Source organism: Procambarus clarkii, chromosome 49 (assembly GCF_040958095.1).
Source record: "Procambarus clarkii isolate CNS0578487 chromosome 49, FALCON_Pclarkii_2.0, whole genome shotgun sequence".
Classification (NCBI taxonomy): Eukaryota; Metazoa; Arthropoda; class Malacostraca; order Decapoda; family Cambaridae; genus Procambarus; species Procambarus clarkii.
Window position 1 is genome coordinate 1,434,756 of NC_091198.1, and position 20,951 is coordinate 1,455,706.

At 44.7% G+C, this 20,951-nt stretch overlaps 2 non-coding genes across 2 annotated transcripts; both read left to right on the plus strand.

The window, feature by feature from the left end:
* The first annotated feature begins 2,572 nt into the window (after nt 1-2,572).
* Nucleotides 2,573-2,691, plus strand: LOC138351491 (5S ribosomal RNA). The gene has a single exon (XR_011222466.1). It is a non-coding gene; the product is annotated as a 5S ribosomal RNA (ribosomal RNA).
* A 10,227-nt stretch (nt 2,692-12,918) lies between these two features.
* Nucleotides 12,919-13,037, plus strand: LOC138351495 (5S ribosomal RNA). Its single transcript, XR_011222470.1, has one exon. It is a non-coding gene; the product is annotated as a 5S ribosomal RNA (ribosomal RNA).
* The last annotated feature ends 7,914 nt before the right edge of the window (nt 13,038-20,951 follow it).

Here is a 20,951-nt window from a genome sequence, read left to right on the forward strand (position 1 = left end):
TCGCTCTGAAGCGCCAGGGTCGTACCCTCTACGGATTCGGCGGATAAGAGCTTGGCTAATCCATCGATTCCACCCACCACCACCTCAAAACGGGACCTAATTAGGTCCCTATACTTTTTTACTGAAGGGCTTAATAGACGATAACATAAATTGTTTTGATATCAGCTAGCACATTGGGTCTTATGAAATCTATTTTTTATCCTCGCATGCTTAAAGGGACTCTGATTGGGAGGGAGGGGGGGGGGGGAAGGTTTGTTACGTTATATACTAGCAGAGCAGGATCATTGGTGGGGGGGGGGGGGGGGTGAGGGGGAGAGAGAGAGAGAGAGAGATCTTTCCCAACTCTTCCTTTTTACATGAGTGAGCTACCCGTTTTATTCATTTATCCTTCTCAGAGCTGTTTTGATAGTATCCAAATGATGGTAAATGAAAAGGGAGGACACGAATATCTACCCAGAATTCAGGACTGGCAATCGATATGCATGTTTGAGTGCGAATCTTTTTCTCTCTCAACTTAGGTATACGTTTATGTCGTACCTAAAAGCGAGAACCACACTATTGGGACAAGTATGCAAGGCCCAATTTTCCTAACAAGCACAGTTAATTTTGTTATTTTCGAACATTTCTTTCCAAATTGGTTTATCCAATTAACAGTATTATATTAAGATCATGAATTGCTGGGTTAGGTTAGGTTAGGTTAGGTTAGGTTAGGTTAGCTTAGCTTAGGTTAGGTTAGGTTAGGTTAGGTTAGGTTAGCTTAGCTTAGCTTGGGTTAGCTTAGGTTAGGTTAGGTTAGCTTAGCTTGGGTTAGCATAGGTTAGGTTAGGTTTGATTACATTTCTATGTTAGATTTAACTCAAATTCAAAACAATTGCAGTCATTCGGCTTGTTAGTCAACTTGCCTCTAATAGGGGCAATTTGTCTAACAAGACTATTTAGTTTTGTGTGCATATATATATATATATATATATATATATATATATATATATATATATATATATATATATATATATATATATATATATATATATATATATATTATAGCTTCAAGACTCCGAACCAATATAGAAGCATCAAGAGGAAGTGCTTGTGTTATGGGCCAATAGGCCTTCTGCAGTTACTTCCATTCTTATGTTTTTATTCCCATTGGTTCGTGTTTTATCTTGTGTAAATGTCAATCACCTCACCAAAACTTTGGTACCATATCACCTCACCCATGTATGTGTGTATATATATATATATATATATATATATATATATATATATATATATATATATATATATATATATATATATATATATATATATATATATATATATATATATATAATATACAGAGTAAATCTACCCCAAAAGTAATGATTTATTTGTCTACAAAACTAAACTCTTTTTGGAATCATATGAGGCCCCTCCACTGAGGGGGGAGGCCTGGATGTTTATTGTCATGTGTATTCATGCTGCTTGCATGTCGTCGTTTATTTTGCCTTTGTTGTTTTCTTGACAGCTTTCTTTGCCTTGGGTGGTTTGGGAGATTTTGAAGCTCTCTTTATTTTGGGCTTTTTGTTCCCAACAACAAGCTGCTGCTGCTGCTGCTTCTTTTTCAAGGCTGTAGGTGGTTTGTTGCTTGTGGCGGCTTTCTTGGGAGTTACCACGGCCTTCTTTGCTGCTGTAGATGGTTTCTTGGTTGTGGTGGCTTTCTTGGGAGTTAGAACGGCCCTCTTCTCTGCTACGGCCAGCTTGAATGATCCACTAGCTCCACTTCCCTTGGTCTGAACAAGAATGCCGTCAGCCACTGCTTTCTTGAGAAATCTTCGGATGTAAATGGCGATCTTGGCAGCCTCGACTTTGTTGTTGGCAACAACGTACTTCTTGATTGCTTGTAGAGACGAGCCCTTACGGTCTTTGAGTGCTGCGACCGCGGCTAGAACCATTTGACTAGTTTTCGGGTGAGCAACCTGGACGCGAGGTTTCCTGGTGGTGGCCACCACAGCAGCAGCAGCCGCAGCCTTCTTGGTAGGCTTTGCTTCTACCATGATGATGATGAGATAACCAAGGTGATGAGAGACGCTCAGACAGTCACGGGGGAATGATGCTGCCGCCGCTTGAGCCGAACCTATTTATGTGCCGGCACGGTACAGAAGCTGCAACCTGGCAACTCGTCCACCAATCACGACGGTTGGTTTTACGGCTCCGAAACCTGGATCCCATATCTTCTCTAAAATAGAAGCATTTGTTCATGTTCTTTGTAAAAGTATCATAAAGCAGGACAGATGAGACAAATATCATAAAAACTGAAGAGCAGATGAGCACACACATGTATGTATTACAAAAGAAAATCCACAAATTCATTAGAAATTGGCAGGGTAGGCTGAGGAAGTAGGTAGATGTAAAATGTCTGTAAATGGCGAAAGAACATAAACCCAAGACTGAATAAACGATGTTAAATATCCATGCCAAGGAGACAAAAATATGTTAGGATACAATTACCATTAAGACACCACAAGAAGGTCCGTATCCTGCCGTGATGACTAAAAAGAGTTGGTTATTAGCCACAATGTGTAGGCAGTCTCATGCCAACGGCCATACCACGTTGAGAACACCGCTTCTCGTCCGATCAGCGAAGTTAAGCAACGTTGGGTTTGGTTAGTACTTGGATGGGTGACCGCCTGGGAACACCAAATGCTGTTGGCAATAATGTTTTTTGTTTTGTTTTGTTTTGTTTCGTTTGTTTTTGTTTGAATGGCTGGCTGGCTGGCTGGCTGGCTCCACGGGAAATTCACGGAGTTGTGTGGAATAAGGCCTGGTAAAATGAATTAATATGTATGTCATGTTTAAAACAAACTCGCTTAATATAGTGTGTGAGGCTTTATACAAAAACAAACAACCAAAACAAAACATGTATATATATATATATATATATATATATATATATATATATATATATATATATATATATATATATATATATATATATATATATAGCTTAATCCGGGTTTGAACTCGCAACTCCAAGAATACGCATCACTTATATACACTTTACCACTGGACCACTGCAGGACACTTGATGCTGAGGTATCAATTTAATGACGTAAATGCCATTTCCACAAATAAATGATAATTTAAAAGTATTTGTATGTACAAATCTTTTCTGTTTAAAAGGCTACAATATCAGTTACTGATATAATTTGTGTTAATGTTTCTATACCCACAGGAAGGCATGTTTTTGCTTATATGTAAGGGGTACGGAGAAGGAATCCACAGACCATCATTCCCCTTCCCCCCCCCCCCCCCTCCCACCTACTACCACCACCACCACCACCACCACCACTACTCACCACCAATCACCACCAATCACCACCACCACCAATCACCACCAATCACCACCACCACACCTAACCGAAAACCCCCTAACACATCAACCCTCCCCCCAATCAACAGGCGAAATAATAACCCTCAAATGCCTGCCTGCCTGCCTGCCAGCCAGCCAATACTAACGGTCTTCTCAGAAAGAAAATCTCTTTGTATCTGTATTACTTGATGAAATGTATGATTCTAATAATGAAAATAAATTGTTATGTCGGTTGTATGAGCATAATGACCAATATGCACGTGATATGAATGAATTAAATAGTGTAGTTTTAAGTAATTAGGTTGTAGACACATTAAGCGGATATGATATTTGACGCGTCCAGAACTGGTGATTTTTGGTTTAGTTTTAAATGCACCACCACCACCACCACCACCATTGCTTCCCCAGAGCCTAATTAAGGACCGGTAAAAGGAGTCAATATGTATGTCATCTATAAAACCAAAGAATGAATAAAAACACACACACACACACCTACATAATAGTACTAGGAAGATTGTATGGCATAAAAAAAAAAAAAAAGTACTCCCATTGGGTCGTTTGAACTCGCGACTTCCAAAACACCAGCCACACACCTTACCACCCAGCCACCATAGAGTTGGTATAATTGTGCAACTTTAGTTATAAAACTAAAGTTCTTATTGTCTCAAATCTTATTGTCTGTTCTATGAAAAGGCATGATGTAAATTATGTATTTTTTGAATGATTGAATTGTAGGCACATTAAGCGGATTCGATATTTGATATATCCAGAAAAGGTGATTTCTGTTCAGTTTTAAAATGCATCACCGTTAACGCTAAAGGACTGGTAAAACGACTCGATGTTTGTCATTTTTAAAATAAACACTAAAACTAGGCCCTTAACATATATAATGTTTGAATATAAATTGAATGCATATAAATACAAAGTGGGAGTGGCTGGCTGGCTGGCTGCCTGCCTGCCTGGCTGGCTGGCTGGCTGGCTGGCTGGTTGGCTGACTGGCTGGCTGCCTGGCTGCCTGCCTGCCTGCCTGCCTGCCTGCCTGCCTGCCTGCCTGCCTGGCTGGCTGGCTGGCTGGCTGGCTGGCTGGCTGGCTGGCTGGCTGGCTGGCTGGCTGCCCGCCCGCCCGCCCGCCCGCCCGCCCGCCCGCCCGCCTGCTTGCCTTGCCTTGCCTTGCCTTGCCTTGCCTTGCCTTGGCTGTCCTGTCCTGTTATTGCCTTGCCTTGCCTTGCCTTGCCTTGCCTTGCCCTGCCCTGCCTTGGCTGCAGCTGGCTGGCTGGCCGTAAATCAACTCTTAACAACACCACACCACACCACACCATCACTCATCACCCATCACCCACCACCGGCCCCAGTCTCCCAGCCTCTCTTATATACCCGAGCAGGCCCTTTAAATTATTTGAATTGTTGCACTTCGGCCAATGGCACGATCGCTGCTGCTCAAACATATTCTGGTTCACAAGTATTATAATATATTATATTATATTATATTATATATATATATATATATATATATATATATATATATATATATATATATATATATATATATATATATATATATATATATATATTTATTCATGAAACACATTAAAACCTTGATCATTTATTCATTCGTTACGTCTAGTGAAGAATTGCTTTTGTTCATTTGTATGATTAAAAATTGATAGAATATGAATTCCTCGCTTAAAGTAAAATATAAAATATATATTGGATTTATATGATTGGTTAATATTCCAAGTGATGCTGAATATCCCCTATAATTTTGTTTTGTTTGTTTGTTTGTTATGTACACATTCCAAATGAAATCAATATAAATGTTATTATTAATGTTTGAAAGTTGATTGTCTACTTGAATCTCTCTATTAAAGTGTGTGTGGCTCCGGATGGAGCCTGGTTATGGTATTTGTCGTGGTGGGTGGCAGAAGTGCTTACTTCTTCTCTGTCTTCTTTGGCAAAAGAACTGCCTGAATGTTTGGAAGAACACCTCCCTGTGCAATGGTTACGCCAGACAGAAGTTTGTTGAGTTCTTCGTCGTTGCGGATGGCCAACTGCAAGTGACGTGGGATGATACGGGTCTTCTTGTTGTCACGTGCGGCGTTACCGGCGAGCTCCAGAACTTCGGCAGCGAGGTATTCCATGACGGCTGCCAGGTAGACAGGAGCGCCAGCACCGACGCGTTCGGCGTAGTTGCCCTTACGCAGCAGACGGTGAATTCTGCCCACGGGGAACTGAAGTCCGGCCCTGCTGGAGCGAGACTTTGACTTGCCCTTCACTTTGCCTCCCTTGCCGCGTCCTGACATTGCTGCTGCTGTTGTGGGTTTGTGGTGGTTTTATGCCGCCCCGCAGATCGAGCTTCGTGTTATATACCCCGCTCAGGATCAAGGGAGCCCGCCACTGACCAATCAGCGCGCTCCGCCACGCGACCCGCTCTGAGCTGAGTCGCGAGCGGGATATAAAAGGAAAGCTCGCCTCGCGCAAAAGTTCATTATTGTATCGCAACGCCAGCCAGCACGAGCATCATCATGCCACCCAAGGCATCTGGAAAGGCTGCCAAGAAGGCCGGAAAGGCCCAGAAGGCCATTGCCAAGGGCGATAAGAAAAAGAAGCGCAGGAGGAAGGAGAGCTACAGCATCTACATCTACAAAGTGCTGAAGCAGGTCCACCCCGACACTGGTATCTCTTCCAAAGCCATGTCGATCATGAACTCGTTCGTGAACGACATCTTCGAGCGCATCGCCGCCGAGGCTTCTCGCCTGGCCCACTACAACAAGCGTTCCACCATTACCAGTCGGGAGATCCAGACGGCTGTAAGGCTCCTGTTGCCCGGAGAACTGGCCAAGCACGCCGTCTCTGAGGGCACTAAGGCCGTCACCAAGTACACCTCCTCCAAGTAAACGGCTTACTTACTGCCCTGTGGTGGTGGCTTGGCCTCAAACCAACAAACTCGGCTCCATTGGAGCCACACTTTAATTTCTAAAGAGATTGTGAGTGTTAGACACCAATACTATTATAACAAAAACCTCTGTCACTGAAAGCAAATAGCTATAAAATGAGAATATTTATGAAACTGTCTGTGTGTGTTTCTCTCTCTCAGTGTCTGTCTGTCTGTCTGTCTGTCTGTCTGTCTGTCTGTCTGCCTGCCTGCCTGCCTGTCTGTCTGTCTGTCTGTCTGTCTGTCTGTCTGTCTGTCTGTCTGTCTGTCTGTCTGTCTTGTCTGTCTTGTCTGTCTGTCTGTGTGTCTCTCTCTCTCTCTCTCTCTCTCTCTCTCTCTCTCTCTCTCTCTCTCTCTCTCTCTCTCTCTCTCTCTCTCTCTCTCTCTCTCTCTCTCTCTCTCTCTCTCAACACATATAAGCACTCGGTATCTTTTTTCTAGAGATTAGAGATTCATTGTTATGTTCCACATTAGGATTACTATGCAGGCCACCCTCTTAGGTTTGAAAATGTCAAGAAAACGGTTAATTTAAAATGTCATCTCCTAACTTAACAGATTAAGCCAGAGGACCGAAAACAGAATAAAACAGGACTGGACAGTATATGTCACTTATACAAGCTGCTTTTATTTCTAGTACAGTATGACAATTTTTATTTTGGGGGGGGGGGGTGATCCTTGACAGTGCATAAGAGTGAAAAGCGACGGCGTTTTGTTTGTAAGAGAACAGGTTGTACTACAAATGACTTGATTTATTGATATCACATGTATGTATGACACCTAAATTATGCTAGGAATGTCTGAAATCTCCTTAGAAGGATATTTTGGCCCTGAGAAGGGCCGAGTTTGGTGTATACTAGGGTGGTCGATTTAGCTTATGCACGCTCTCCACGGATACGGCGAGCAAGCTGAATGTCCTTTGGCATGATGGTGACACGCTTGGCGTGGATGGCACAGAGGTTAGTGTCCTCGAAGAGACCGACCAGGTAAGCCTCGGATGCCTCCTGTAAAGCCATGACGGCAGACGACTGGAAGCGAAGATCGGTCTTGAAGTCCTGGGCAATCTCGCGCACCAGACGCTGGAAGGGAAGTTTCCTGATGAGCAACTCGGTGCTCTTCTGGTAACGACGGATCTCACGCAGGGCGACCGTTCCGGGCCTGTAACGGTGAGGCTTCTTCACACCCCCTGTGGCAGGAGCAGACTTGCGTGCTGCCTTGGTGGCCAGCTGCTTACGAGGAGCCTTGCCTCCCGTGGACTTGCGAGCAGTCTGCTTGGTGCGAGCCATGGTGAACAACTGTGGTTTGTGATGGCCGGCGCCGAAAAATTTTTGCTTATATACGCCGTCTCGAGGCGCTTGCTCGAGCGCCATTGGCTGCTCGACTCGCCTACGTCACCCCGTTGCCCCTCCCCTCCTTCCTCTGGCTGCAGCCAACAGGCGGCTCACCTCAATCACTATTATCGCTGATTTTGCTCTATTTTTTGGATTTGTGCAAAAGTCATTTCACAGGGACGTGAAACAGACGAGTAGGCAACTGCAGTTTTGAAAGCGTTGTGAGAAAGCCGTGTCTACTCGACCACAAGCGTAAAGTAAGGGCAGGCAGGAGTTGCAATGCTACTAGTACGTCCGCTTGATGGGATATAGTCGGGAAATCGTGCGGAACAGCATTAAAAAACCATATCCTTAACAGCCTAGATGAAGATCACACAAAACATTGGAAACACCTTATAGAACAAGCAGAACAATACAGAAAACTGACACCTCAAGAATTCTGGAAACGAATCAAACGATTACAAGGATCAACTCACACACCGTTTAAATACCTTCTACATAATAACAACAAAATCACTGATCCTGAAGCAGTTCTCAACATTTTTAAACACCACTGGGAACAAATCTTTCACCCACATCCTCCTGAACCATTTGCACGCCCCAACATTGAAATAGTCGAAGACTGGATACACCAAAATAGACAAGCAACTACACCAGACGACCTCATTCACCTTGAAAATCTCAATTCAAACACTGAACTACAGACTCCCCTAACTCTAGCTGATGTCAAGACAGCTCTCATGGGCACTCGTCGTAGAGCCCCTGGTGCGTCTGGCATTGGACATATCCTTCTTAGACAACTCCCTGCCTCTATCATTACTGCTATCACTAACCTATTCAACGCCTCCCTTGCCTCTGGATACTTTCCACTCAACTTTAAGTCTGCCACAGCCGTTCTTATTCCAAAACCTGGGAAACCCCACACTGACCCAAAGAACTATAGACCCATCAGCCTTCTAGAGACACTTGGCAAAGTCTTTGAAAGGCTGATCAACCAGAGACTTAGAACCCACCTTGAACACAATGACTTACTCACTAACAAACAGTTTGGATTTCGGCCTCACCGGTCCACTCACGACGCCTTAAACATCATGACTAACTACCTCAGTATCAATCAGCACCAAAGACTTAAGACTGCACTCATCACTAAGGACGTTGAGAAGGCCTTTGACACTGTTTGGCATGACGGCTTAAAATTCAAACTATGCAACAACTTTAATCTTCCTCTTATCACCACCAAACTTCTTTCGAACTACTTAGACAATAGGACAATGCGAATTAAGTTCCTCCAACAACACTCTGACTACTTCAACTTACACGCCGGTGTTCCCCAAGGTTCTGTTCTTGCCCCAACACTCTACATCCTATACATAAACGACATTCCTGACCCTGTTCATCACACTTCATTAACCATATGTTATGCTGATGATGTCTCTCACCTTGTCACCAGCAACACCATTGATACACTAACAAACAGAGCACAAACAGAACTTGATGTTGTCACTGAGTGGGAGTACAAATGGCGTATAAAAACCAACTCCAGCAAATCTAAAATCACCTACTTTTTCTGTAAAAGAACTATTCGCCCAATTCCTCTCAAACTCTATTCATACACTCAAAATCCTACTTACATCTCTGTATCTCCCTCCTCCACAGTCCTGGGACTCACATTTGATCGACAACTACTCTTTCACACACACATAACACAGAAACATGCAATAGCTCTTCAAGCCATGAAGAAACTATACAGACTTAGATTTGCAAAACCTGACACAAAAATGCACCTTTACAAAGCACTTATTAGACCTCTCCTAACATACGCTCCACTAGCTCTTTCTCTATCTGCACGCACTAACAAAATAAAACTTCAAAGAATACAGAACAGAGCACTAAGATGGGTACTCAACACCCGATGGCAAGAGTTAAATACCAATCAAAGTCTCCATGAAAGTACTAACATTCCTGCCCTAAATACCTACTGGAAAACTCTATCAGACAAACAAATCGATAGACTACTCACTCATCATGAACAACACATTGATTTTCTCCTACACACTCTCAGACTACCACGAAACAATCATGACCTCTTCTCTACCATCCATGATCCTCTTCCTAACTCTGTATTTCGTTAAACTTTAGCTCTCAACACCCAGCATCCACTATCATTACATATTCAGCTCTCAACAACCAGCACAAACAATCCGTAAAAAAGTTCAGCCCTGACGCTCTTGAGCCAATCACTGTGATGTTGTGAGTTTGTGATGTCCCGATGTTGTCACTGAAAACACCCGACTGAGTCCCTGCCTCGAAAGCCGCAACCTAACGACACGCAGCTGGGTTTAGCCCTGGCACTTTTTCTCTTACAAATCTTCTTCCTCTCACCCCCCCTTATCTTCTTCTGTCCCCACTTCCAAGCTCGCCCCTATGGGCATCTTCTCCTGTATTATTCTGATTCTGATTCTGGCATTCGTCAATTCGATTCACACAACTTCAACACCATGACTGGACGCGGCAAGGGAGGCAAGGGACTCGGAAAGGGTGGCGCCAAGCGTCATCGTAAGGTGCTACGTGACAACATCCAGGGCATCACCAAGCCCGCTATTCGTCGCTTAGCTCGTCGTGGCGGCGTGAAGCGTATTTCGGGTCTCATCTACGAAGAGACCCGTGGCGTCCTGAAGGTGTTCCTCGAGAACGTCATCCGTGATGCTGTAACCTACACGGAACACGCCAAGAGGAAGACCGTCACTGCCATGGACGTGGTGTACGCTCTGAAGCGCCAGGGTCGTACCCTCTACGGATTCGGCGGATAAGAGCTTGGCTAATCCATCGATTCCACCCACCACCACCTCAAAACGGGACCTAATTAGGTCCCTATACTTTTTTACTGAAGGGCTTAATAGACGATAACATAAATTGTTTTGATATCAGCTAGCACATTGGGTCTTATGAAATCTATTTTTTATCCTCGCATGCTTAAAGGGACTCTGATTGGGGAGGGAGGGGGGGGGGGGAAGGTTTGTTACGTTATATACTAGCAGAGCAGGATCATTGGTGGGGGGGGGGGGGGGTGAGGGGGAGAGAGAGAGAGAGAGAGATCTTTCCCAACTCTTCCTTTTTACATGAGTGAGCTACCCGTTTTATTCATTTTATCCTTCTCAGAGCTGTTTTGATAGTATCCAAATGATGGTAAATGAAAAGGGAGGACACGAATATCTACCCAGAATTCAGGACTGGCAATCGATATGCATGTTTGAGTGCGAATCTTTTTCTCTCTCAACTTAGGTATACGTTTATGTCGTACCTAAAAGCGAGAACCACACTATTGGGACAAGTATGCAAGGCCCAATTTTCCTAACAAGCACAGTTAATTTTGTTATTTTCGAACATTTCTTTCCAAATTGGTTTATCCAATTAACAGTATTATATTAAGATCATGAATTGCTGGGTTAGGTTAGGTTAGGTTAGGTTAGGTTAGGTTAGCTTAGCTTAGGTTAGGTTAGGTTAGGTTAGGTTAGGTTAGCTTAGCTTAGCTTGGGTTAGCTTAGGTTAGGTTAGGTTAGCTTAGCTTGGGTTAGCATAGGTTAGGTTAGGTTTGATTACATTTCTATGTTAGATTTAACTCAAATTCAAAACAATTGCAGTCATTCGGCTTGTTAGTCAACTTGCCTCTAATAGGGGCAATTTGTCTAACAAGACTATTTAGTTTTGTGTGCATATATATATATATATATATATATATATATATATATATATATATATATATATATATATATATATATATATATTATAGCTTCAAGACTCCGAACCAATATAGAAGCATCAAGAGGAAGTGCTTGTGTTATGGGCCAATAGGCCTTCTGCAGTTACTTCCATTCTTATGTTTTTATTCCCATTGGTTCGTGTTTTATCTTGTGTAAATGTCAATCACCTCACCAAAAACTTTGGTACCATATCACCTCACCCATGTATGTGTGTATATATATATATATATATATATATATATATATATATATATATATATATATATATATATATATATATATATATATATATATATATATATATAATATACAGAGTAAATCTACCCCAAAAGTAATGATTTATTTGTCTACAAAACTAAACTCTTTTTGGAATCATATGAGGCCCCTCCACTGAGGGGGGAGGCCTGGATGTTTATTGTCATGTGTATTCATGCTGCTTGCATGTCGTCGTTTATTTTGCCTTTGTTGTTTTCTTGACAGCTTTCTTTGCCTTGGGTGGTTTGGGAGATTTTGAAGCTCTCTTTATTTTGGGCTTTTTGTTCCCAACAACAAGCTGCTGCTGCTGCTGCTTCTTTTTCAAGGCTGTAGGTGGTTTGTTGCTTGTGGCGGCTTTCTTGGGAGTTACCACGGCCTTCTTTGCTGCTGTAGATGGTTTCTTGGTTGTGGTGGCTTTCTTGGGAGTTAGAACGGCCCTCTTCTCTGCTACGGCCAGCTTGAATGATCCACTAGCTCCACTTCCCTTGGTCTGAACAAGAATGCCGTCAGCCACTGCTTTCTTGAGAAATCTTCGGATGTAAATGGCGATCTTGGCAGCCTCGACTTTGTTGTTGGCAACAACGTACTTCTTGATTGCTTGTAGAGACGAGCCCTTACGGTCTTTGAGTGCTGCGACCGCGGCTAGAACCATTTGACTAGTTTTCGGGTGAGCAACCTGGACGCGAGGTTTCCTGGTGGTGGCCACCACAGCAGCAGCAGCCGCAGCCTTCTTGGTAGGCTTTGCTTCTACCATGATGATGATGAGATAACCAAGGTGATGAGAGACGCTCAGACAGTCACGGGGGAATGATGCTGCCGCCGCTTGAGCCGAACCTATTTATGTGCCGGCACGGTACAGAAGCTGCAACCTGGCAACTCGTCCACCAATCACGACGGTTGGTTTTACGGCTCCGAAACCTGGATCCCATATCTTCTCTAAAATAGAAGCATTTGTTCATGTTCTTTGTAAAAGTATCATAAAGCAGGACAGATGAGACAAATATCATAAAAACTGAAGAGCAGATGAGCACACACATGTATGTATTACAAAAGAAAATCCACAAATTCATTAGAAATTGGCAGGGTAGGCTGAGGAAGTAGGTAGATGTAAAATGTCTGTAAATGGCGAAAGAACATAAACCCAAGACTGAATAAACGATGTTAAATATCCATGCCAAGGAGACAAAAATATGTTAGGATACAATTACCATTAAGACACCACAAGAAGGTCCGTATCCTGCCGTGATGACTAAAAAGAGTTGGTTATTAGCCACAATGTGTAGGCAGTCTCATGCCAACGGCCATACCACGTTGAGAACACCGCTTCTCGTCCGATCAGCGAAGTTAAGCAACGTTGGGTTTGGTTAGTACTTGGATGGGTGACCGCCTGGGAACACCAAATGCTGTTGGCAATAATGTTTTTTGTTTTGTTTTGTTTTGTTTCGTTTGTTTTTGTTTGAATGGCTGGCTGGCTGGCTGGCTGGCTCCACGGGAAATTCACGGAGTTGTGTGGAATAAGGCCTGGTAAAATGAATTAATATGTATGTCATGTTTAAAACAAACTCGCTTAATATAGTGTGTGAGGCTTTATACAAAAACAAACAACCAAAACAAAACATGTTGTATATATATATATATATATATATATATATATATATATATATATATATATATATATATATATATATATATATATATAGCTTAATCCGGGTTTGAACTCGCAACTCCAAGAATACGCATCACTTATATACACTTTACCACTGGACCACTGCAGGACACTTGATGCTGAGGTATCAATTTAATGACGTAAATGCCATTTCCACAAATAAATGATAATTTAAAAGTATTTGTATGTACAAATCTTTTCTGTTTAAAAGGCTACAATATCAGTTACTGATATAATTTGTGTTAATGTTTCTATACCCACAGGAAGGCATGTTTTTGCTTATATGTAAGGGGTACGGAGAAGGAATCCACAGACCATCATTCCCCTTCCCCCCCCCCCCCCTCCCACCTACTACCACCACCACCACCACCACCACCACCACTACTCACCACCAATCACCACCAATCACCACCACCACCAATCACCACCAATCACCACCACCACACCTAACCGAAAACCCCCTAACACATCAACCCTCCCCCCAATCAACAGGCGAAATAATAACCCTCAAATGCCTGCCTGCCTGCCTGCCAGCCAGCCAATACTAACGGTCTTCTCAGAAAGAAAATCTCTTTGTATCTGTATTACTTGATGAAATGTATGATTCTAATAATGAAAATAAATTGTTATGTCGGTTGTATGAGCATAATGACCAATATGCACGTGATATGAATGAATTAAATAGTGTAGTTTTAAGTAATTAGGTTGTAGACACATTAAGCGGATATGATATTTGACGCGTCCAGAACTGGTGATTTTTGGTTTAGTTTTAAATGCACCACCACCACCACCACCACCATTGCTTCCCCAGAGCCTAATTAAGGACCGGTAAAAGGAGTCAATATGTATGTCATCTATAAAACCAAAGAATGAATAAAAACACACACACACACACCTACATAATAGTACTAGGAAGATTGTATGGCATAAAAAAAAAAAAAAAGTACTCCCATTGGGTCGTTTGAACTCGCGACTTCCAAAACACCAGCCACACACCTTACCACCCAGCCACCATAGAGTTGGTATAATTGTGCAACTTTAGTTATAAAACTAAAGTTCTTATTGTCTCAAATCTTATTGTCTGTTCTATGAAAAGGCATGATGTAAATTATGTATTTTTTGAATGATTGAATTGTAGGCACATTAAGCGGATTCGATATTTGATATATCCAGAAAAGGTGATTTCTGTTCAGTTTTAAAATGCATCACCGTTAACGCTAAAGGACTGGTAAAACGACTCGATGTTTGTCATTTTTAAAATAAACACTAAAACTAGGCCCTTAACATATATAATGTTTGAATATAAATTGAATGCATATAAATACAAAGTGGGAGTGGCTGGCTGGCTGGCTGCCTGCCTGCCTGGCTGGCTGGCTGGCTGGCTGGCTGGTTGGCTGACTGGCTGGCTGCCTGGCTGCCTGCCTGCCTGCCTGCCTGCCTGCCTGCCTGCCTGCCTGCCTGGCTGGCTGGCTGGCTGGCTGGCTGGCTGGCTGGCTGGCTGGCTGGCTGCCCGCCCGCCCGCCCGCCCGCCCGCCCGCCCGCCCGCCTGCTTGCCTTGCCTTGCCTTGCCTTGCCTTGCCTTGCCTTGGCTGTCCTGTCCTGTTATTGCCTTGCCTTGCCTTGCCTTGCCTTGCCTTGCCCTGCCCTGCCTTGGCTGCAGCTGGCTGGCTGGCCGTAAATCAACTCTTAACAACACCACACCACACCACACCATCACTCATCACCCATCACCCACCACCGGCCCCAGTCTCCCAGCCTCTCTTATATACCCGAGCAGGCCCTTTAAATTATTTGAATTGTTGCACTTCGGCCAATGGCACGATCGCTGCTGCTCAAACATATTCTGGTTCACAAGTATTATAATATATTATATTATATTATATTATATATATATATATATATATATATATATATATATATATATATATATATATATATATATATATATATATATATATATATATTTATTCATGAAACACATTAAAACCTTGATCATTTATTCATTCGTTACGTCTAGTGAAGAATTGCTTTTGTTCATTTGTATGATTAAAAATTGATAGAATATGAATTCCTCGCTTAAAGTAAAATATAAAATATATATTGGATTTATATGATTGGTTAATATTCCAAGTGATGCTGAATATCCCCTATAATTTTGTTTTGTTTGTTTGTTTGTTATGTACACATTCCAAATGAAATCAATATAAATGTTATTATTAATGTTTGAAAGTTGATTGTCTACTTGAATCTCTCTATTAAAGTGTGTGTGGCTCCGGATGGAGCCTGGTTATGGTATTTGTCGTGGTGGGTGGCAGAAGTGCTTACTTCTTCTCTGTCTTCTTTGGCAAAAGAACTGCCTGAATGTTTGGAAGAACACCTCCCTGTGCAATGGTTACGCCAGACAGAAGTTTGTTGAGTTCTTCGTCGTTGCGGATGGCCAACTGCAAGTGACGTGGGATGATACGGGTCTTCTTGTTGTCACGTGCGGCGTTACCGGCGAGCTCCAGAACTTCGGCAGCGAGGTATTCCATGACGGCTGCCAGGTAGACAGGAGCGCCAGCACCGACGCGTTCGGCGTAGTTGCCCTTACGCAGCAGACGGTGAATTCTGCCCACGGGGAACTGAAGTCCGGCCCTGCTGGAGCGAGACTTTGACTTGCCCTTCACTTTGCCTCCCTTGCCGCGTCCTGACATTGCTGCTGCTGTTGTGGGTTTGTGGTGGTTTTATGCCGCCCCGCAGATCGAGCTTCGTGTTATATACCCCGCTCAGGATCAAGGGAGCCCGCCACTGACCAATCAGCGCGCTCCGCCACGCGACCCGCTCTGAGCTGAGTCGCGAGCGGGATATAAAAGGAAAGCTCGCCTCGCGCAAAAGTTCATTATTGTATCGCAACGCCAGCCAGCACGAGCATCATCATGCCACCCAAGGCATCTGGAAAGGCTGCCAAGAAGGCCGGAAAGGCCCAGAAGGCCATTGCCAAGGGCGATAAGAAAAAGAAGCGCAGGAGGAAGGAGAGCTACAGCATCTACATCTACAAAGTGCTGAAGCAGGTCCACCCCGACACTGGTATCTCTTCCAAAGCCATGTCGATCATGAACTCGTTCGTGAACGACATCTTCGAGCGCATCGCCGCCGAGGCTTCTCGCCTGGCCCACTACAACAAGCGTTCCACCATTACCAGTCGGGAGATCCAGACGGCTGTAAGGCTCCTGTTGCCCGGAGAACTGGCCAAGCACGCCGTCTCTGAGGGCACTAAGGCCGTCACCAAGTACACCTCCTCCAAGTAAACGGCTTACTTACTGCCCTGTGGTGGTGGCTTGGCCTCAAACCAACAAACTCGGCTCCATTGGAGCCACACTTTAATTTCTAAAGAGATTGTGAGTGTTAGACACCAATACTATTATAACAAAAACCTCTGTCACTGAAAGCAAATAGCTATAAAATGAGAATATTTATGAAACTGTCTGTGTGTGTTTCTCTCTCTCAGTGTCTGTCTGTCTGTCTGTCTGTCTGTCTGTCTGTCTGTCTGCCTGTCTGTCTGTCTGTCTGTCTGTCTGTCTGTCTGTCTGTCTGTCTGTCTGTCTGTCTGTCTGTCTGTCTTGTCTGTCTTGTCTGTCTGTCTGTGTGTGTCTCTCTCTCTCTCTCTCTCTCTCTCTCTCTCTCTCTCTCTCTCTCTCTCTCTCTCTCTCTCTCTCTCTCTCTCTCTCTCTCTCTCTCTCTCTCTCTCAACACATATAAGCACTCGGTATCTTTTTTCTAGAGATTAGAGATTCATTGTTATGTTCCACATTAGGATTACTATGCAGGCCACCCTCTTAGGTTTGAAAATGTCAAGAAAACGGTTAATTTAAAATGTCATCTCCTAACTTAACAGATTAAGCCAGAGGACCGAAAACAGAATAAAACAGGACTGGACAGTATATGTCACTTATACAAGCTGCTTTTATTTCTAGTACAGTATGACAATTTTTATTTTGGGGGGGGGGGGTGATCCTTGACAGTGCATAAGAGTGAAAAGCGACGGCGTTTTGTTTGTAAGAGAACAGGTTGTACTACAAATGACTTGATTTATTGATATCACATGTATGTATGACACCTAAATTATGCTAGGAATGTCTGAAATCTCCTTAGAAGGATATTTTGGCCCTGAGAAGGGCCGAGTTTGGTGTATACTAGGGTGGTCGATTTAGCTTATGCACGCTCTCCACGGATACGGCGAGCAAGCTGAATGTCCTTTGGCATGATGGTGACACGCTTGGCGTGGATGGCACAGAGGTTAGTGTCCTCGAAGAGACCGACCAGGTAAGCCTCGGATGCCTCCTGTAAAGCCATGACGGCAGACGACTGGAAGCGAAGATCGGTCTTGAAGTCCTGGGCAATCTCGCGCACCAGACGCTGGAAGGGAAGTTTCCTGATGAGCAACTCGGTGCTCTTCTGGTAACGACGGATCTCACGCAGGGCGACCGTTCCGGGCCTGTAACGGTGAGGCTTCTTCACACCCCCTGTGGCAGGAGCAGACTTGCGTGCTGCCTTGGTGGCCAGCTGCTTACGAGGAGCCTTGCCTCCCGTGGACTTGCGAGCAGTCTGCTTGGTGCGAGCCATGGTGAACAACTGTGGTTTGTGATGGCCGGATTATTTTTTAAAACGGATTAAAAAGTCCATAGAGCTGGCAAGCAGGGGATGGAAGAACGGGGCGAGGTTGCAGAAATCTTGAGCAAGGATCTGGAGATGAGGTGAAGAGGGGAGATGAAAGATCGGTGGCCCAACCACCGTGGATTTGAGCTTGATCAGATGAAAGTAGAATTGAGTGGGGTGTCATTTGCAATACACACAGAGGCCGGGAACGCAAGCAGCTGGCAGTGGAGGTTTGATGTCAGATGATGTTAAGTCAGTTCGTTAGGAGTCTTCTTTCTTGTTGATTTCACCAAACTTTGATCTTTGTTCTTTTTTTTGGGCTTGTCGGTCTTGGTGGTCACGGTTCGTGTTGATGCTTGAAGGTGATCTTTCCTTGGCCGGATTAACGGATTAAAAAGTCCATAGAGCTGGCAAGCAGGGGATGGAAGAACGGGGCGAGGTTGCAGAAATCTTGAGCAAGGATCTGGAGATGAGGTGAAGAGGGGAGATGAAAGATCGGTGGCCCAACCACCGCGGATTAGAACTTGAGTAGATGGAAGTAGAATTGAGTTGGGCGTCATTTGCAGTCCACGCAGAGGCCAGGAACGCAAGCAGCTGGCAGTTGATGGTAATTGAAGGTTGATTACTTCATTGGTTTACTTCTTTCTTGATGGTGGGAGCAAGGTCTGATCTTTGGTCTTTGTTTTCGGCTTGTCTTTCTTGGCGGTCCGACTTCGTGTTGACATTGCTGTGGGATCAATAGCGTCATAAAGAAAATCGGCAGATGAATAGTTGTATTTCTGTGAAGGTGGAGATGTCGTTCCCACAGAGACATCCTCATCTGATGAGTCAGATGAGTACATACCAGGAGATGTGGGTCTTGGAAGTAGTGTTCCTGATGGTTTGGTAGCAGCGGTAGGACTTACTGCAGATGTAGAAGGTTCAGTGGATGTATGTACTGTGGGTGGAGATGTAACAGGAGATGGTGGATGAGAAGTCGTCGGCTTCTGGGTTGCTACCATGCCAGGAGCAGATGTTGCAGCTGCAGTAGGTTCAGTATCGTTCACAGCAATGTCCGAGGCTGGACCAGGAGCTGGAGCATCATCCGACAATGGGTTTGAAGGGTCGGGGACTAGCACAGTGGTCCCTGAAGGTTTGGTATGAAGAGGTGTTGGTTGACTCTGCTGGGTTGAAGGTTCATTGCCCGTTCGTTCTTGAATTTCTTTCTTTATCATAGCGGCGTGTTTCGGATATTTCACGTAGTATTGAGGGTCAATAATGGCAGGGTGGAGTATGGTAACATCAGTGCAGTAACGAACTGTGTCAGCCTCAACGTACCAAAACTCTCTGCGGGTTCCGTCATCGTTCAGTCCGTTTTCGTAGTCGATGTTCCACTCCCGAGCTGTGACACGTTTCTGAGAAATATTAAATTTCAGGTCTCTAGGGCAATTGTAAGACGCATAAACAGGAGCAGGAGGGTCGTTGTCTTGTGTGGAGAGACTAACAGCCTCTACTGGGTCTGGTGTAGGGTCAGCAGCAACTGGAGTGGTGGGTGGAACAGTGGCAGACAGTAGGTCAACAAGTGCGGCAGCGTTTACAGTGATTTCCGGCTCAGTTACTGAAGTGGAAGCTGAGGCAGAGGTGGGGAAGACTTCGTCAGGTACGATGATGGTCTGGAGTCCGTTAGCCTTGTAGACGATATTTAGAATCCTCACAAATTCTCGGTAGTTGGAACCAGTAATGTCGCTCACTAGTTTCGTGAGAGCATGTGCAGTGCTAAGGTCGGTGACAGTAACCGGCAACTGCCGTGGCGAAGTCTGAGTCGACGAATGGGAGGAGCCTGGTGGTGGAGGTGGAGGCTGGGTCTGTGATTGGGCAGCTGGTTGGCTGCGGGACTGCATGCCGAGTCCCCATTGGTTGGTACGTTGGTGGGCGGCTACTCCTTCCCCCGGGAGCTCCGGGAAAATGGCGGCTTGCATGTTGAATGGTGACTGAGCACGAGCAATTGCGGAAGCCCGTCCAGCTGTCAAGAGCTTCTTAATTTCTTCCTGTCGCACAGGACACAAATGAGAAATAGCAATATGGTCACCACCGCACACTACACAACACGTGATATCGGCGCGACACTGTTTATAATGGTGGTCCTTGGCACAGACACTACACTTGTTTACACTTTGGGGGCACTTCCTGGTCACGTGTGAGTACTGGTAGCACTTGTAGCACTGGCTTACCTCGTAAAAACGTTCCTTGTGCACTGAAGCTGGTGGAGTATTGATGCCTAAGCACCTAAATCCTGTGGTGGTGGCCTGGTCCGCTGCGGCAGCTGTAGTGAAGGTCACTTTCAAGGTGGAGCGAGTGTCGTTGTTGTTGGCGATGATTTTTGCTGAGACAGCTGTCATGTTTTCGTTTTCCCTGTTGATACTGTTCAGGATAACGTCCACCTCGTGCTCGGTGATCCATGAGCTTACTCTCCTGGCAAAGATGGTTCGTTCAGCTTGAAAGCGTCGTGGTTGGATGAGGGTAATATCCGCATCGTAGAGTGCAGATGTAGCAGCAGGTGTGAACAGGTGTTCCAGGTCGTCTCCGGTCGAGTAAGAGAGGACGATACCTTCGTCGTCCTGCTGGATGTCGTCTGGTACTGTGTTGGTGGTGGCTTTGAGAACGTTGAGAATTTCTTCTCGTCCGAAAGCGTGGTTCTCTAGGAACCGTGCCTTAACTTTGTAGGCCATGGTACTGTGTGGCTAGTACCGGCGAGGGCCGAGCCGAGGCAATACAGCTGACCCACCCTCCTGGGCAGGTCGAAGGATGTACACCCCCTCACTATCTGGTTGGCTAGGCAGCTCGCAGGTGAGGAGCAACAAGAGACACGTCCGGCCGTGACGGCTGCAGGTTGCAAACTCTGATCGTGATGTGATCTCCTTGGCCGGCGCCGAAAAATTTTTGCTTATATACGCCGTCTCGAGGCGCTTGCTCGAGCGCCATTGGCTGCTCGACTCGCCTACGTCACCCCGTTGCCCCTCCCCTCCTTCCTCTGGCTGCAGCCAAC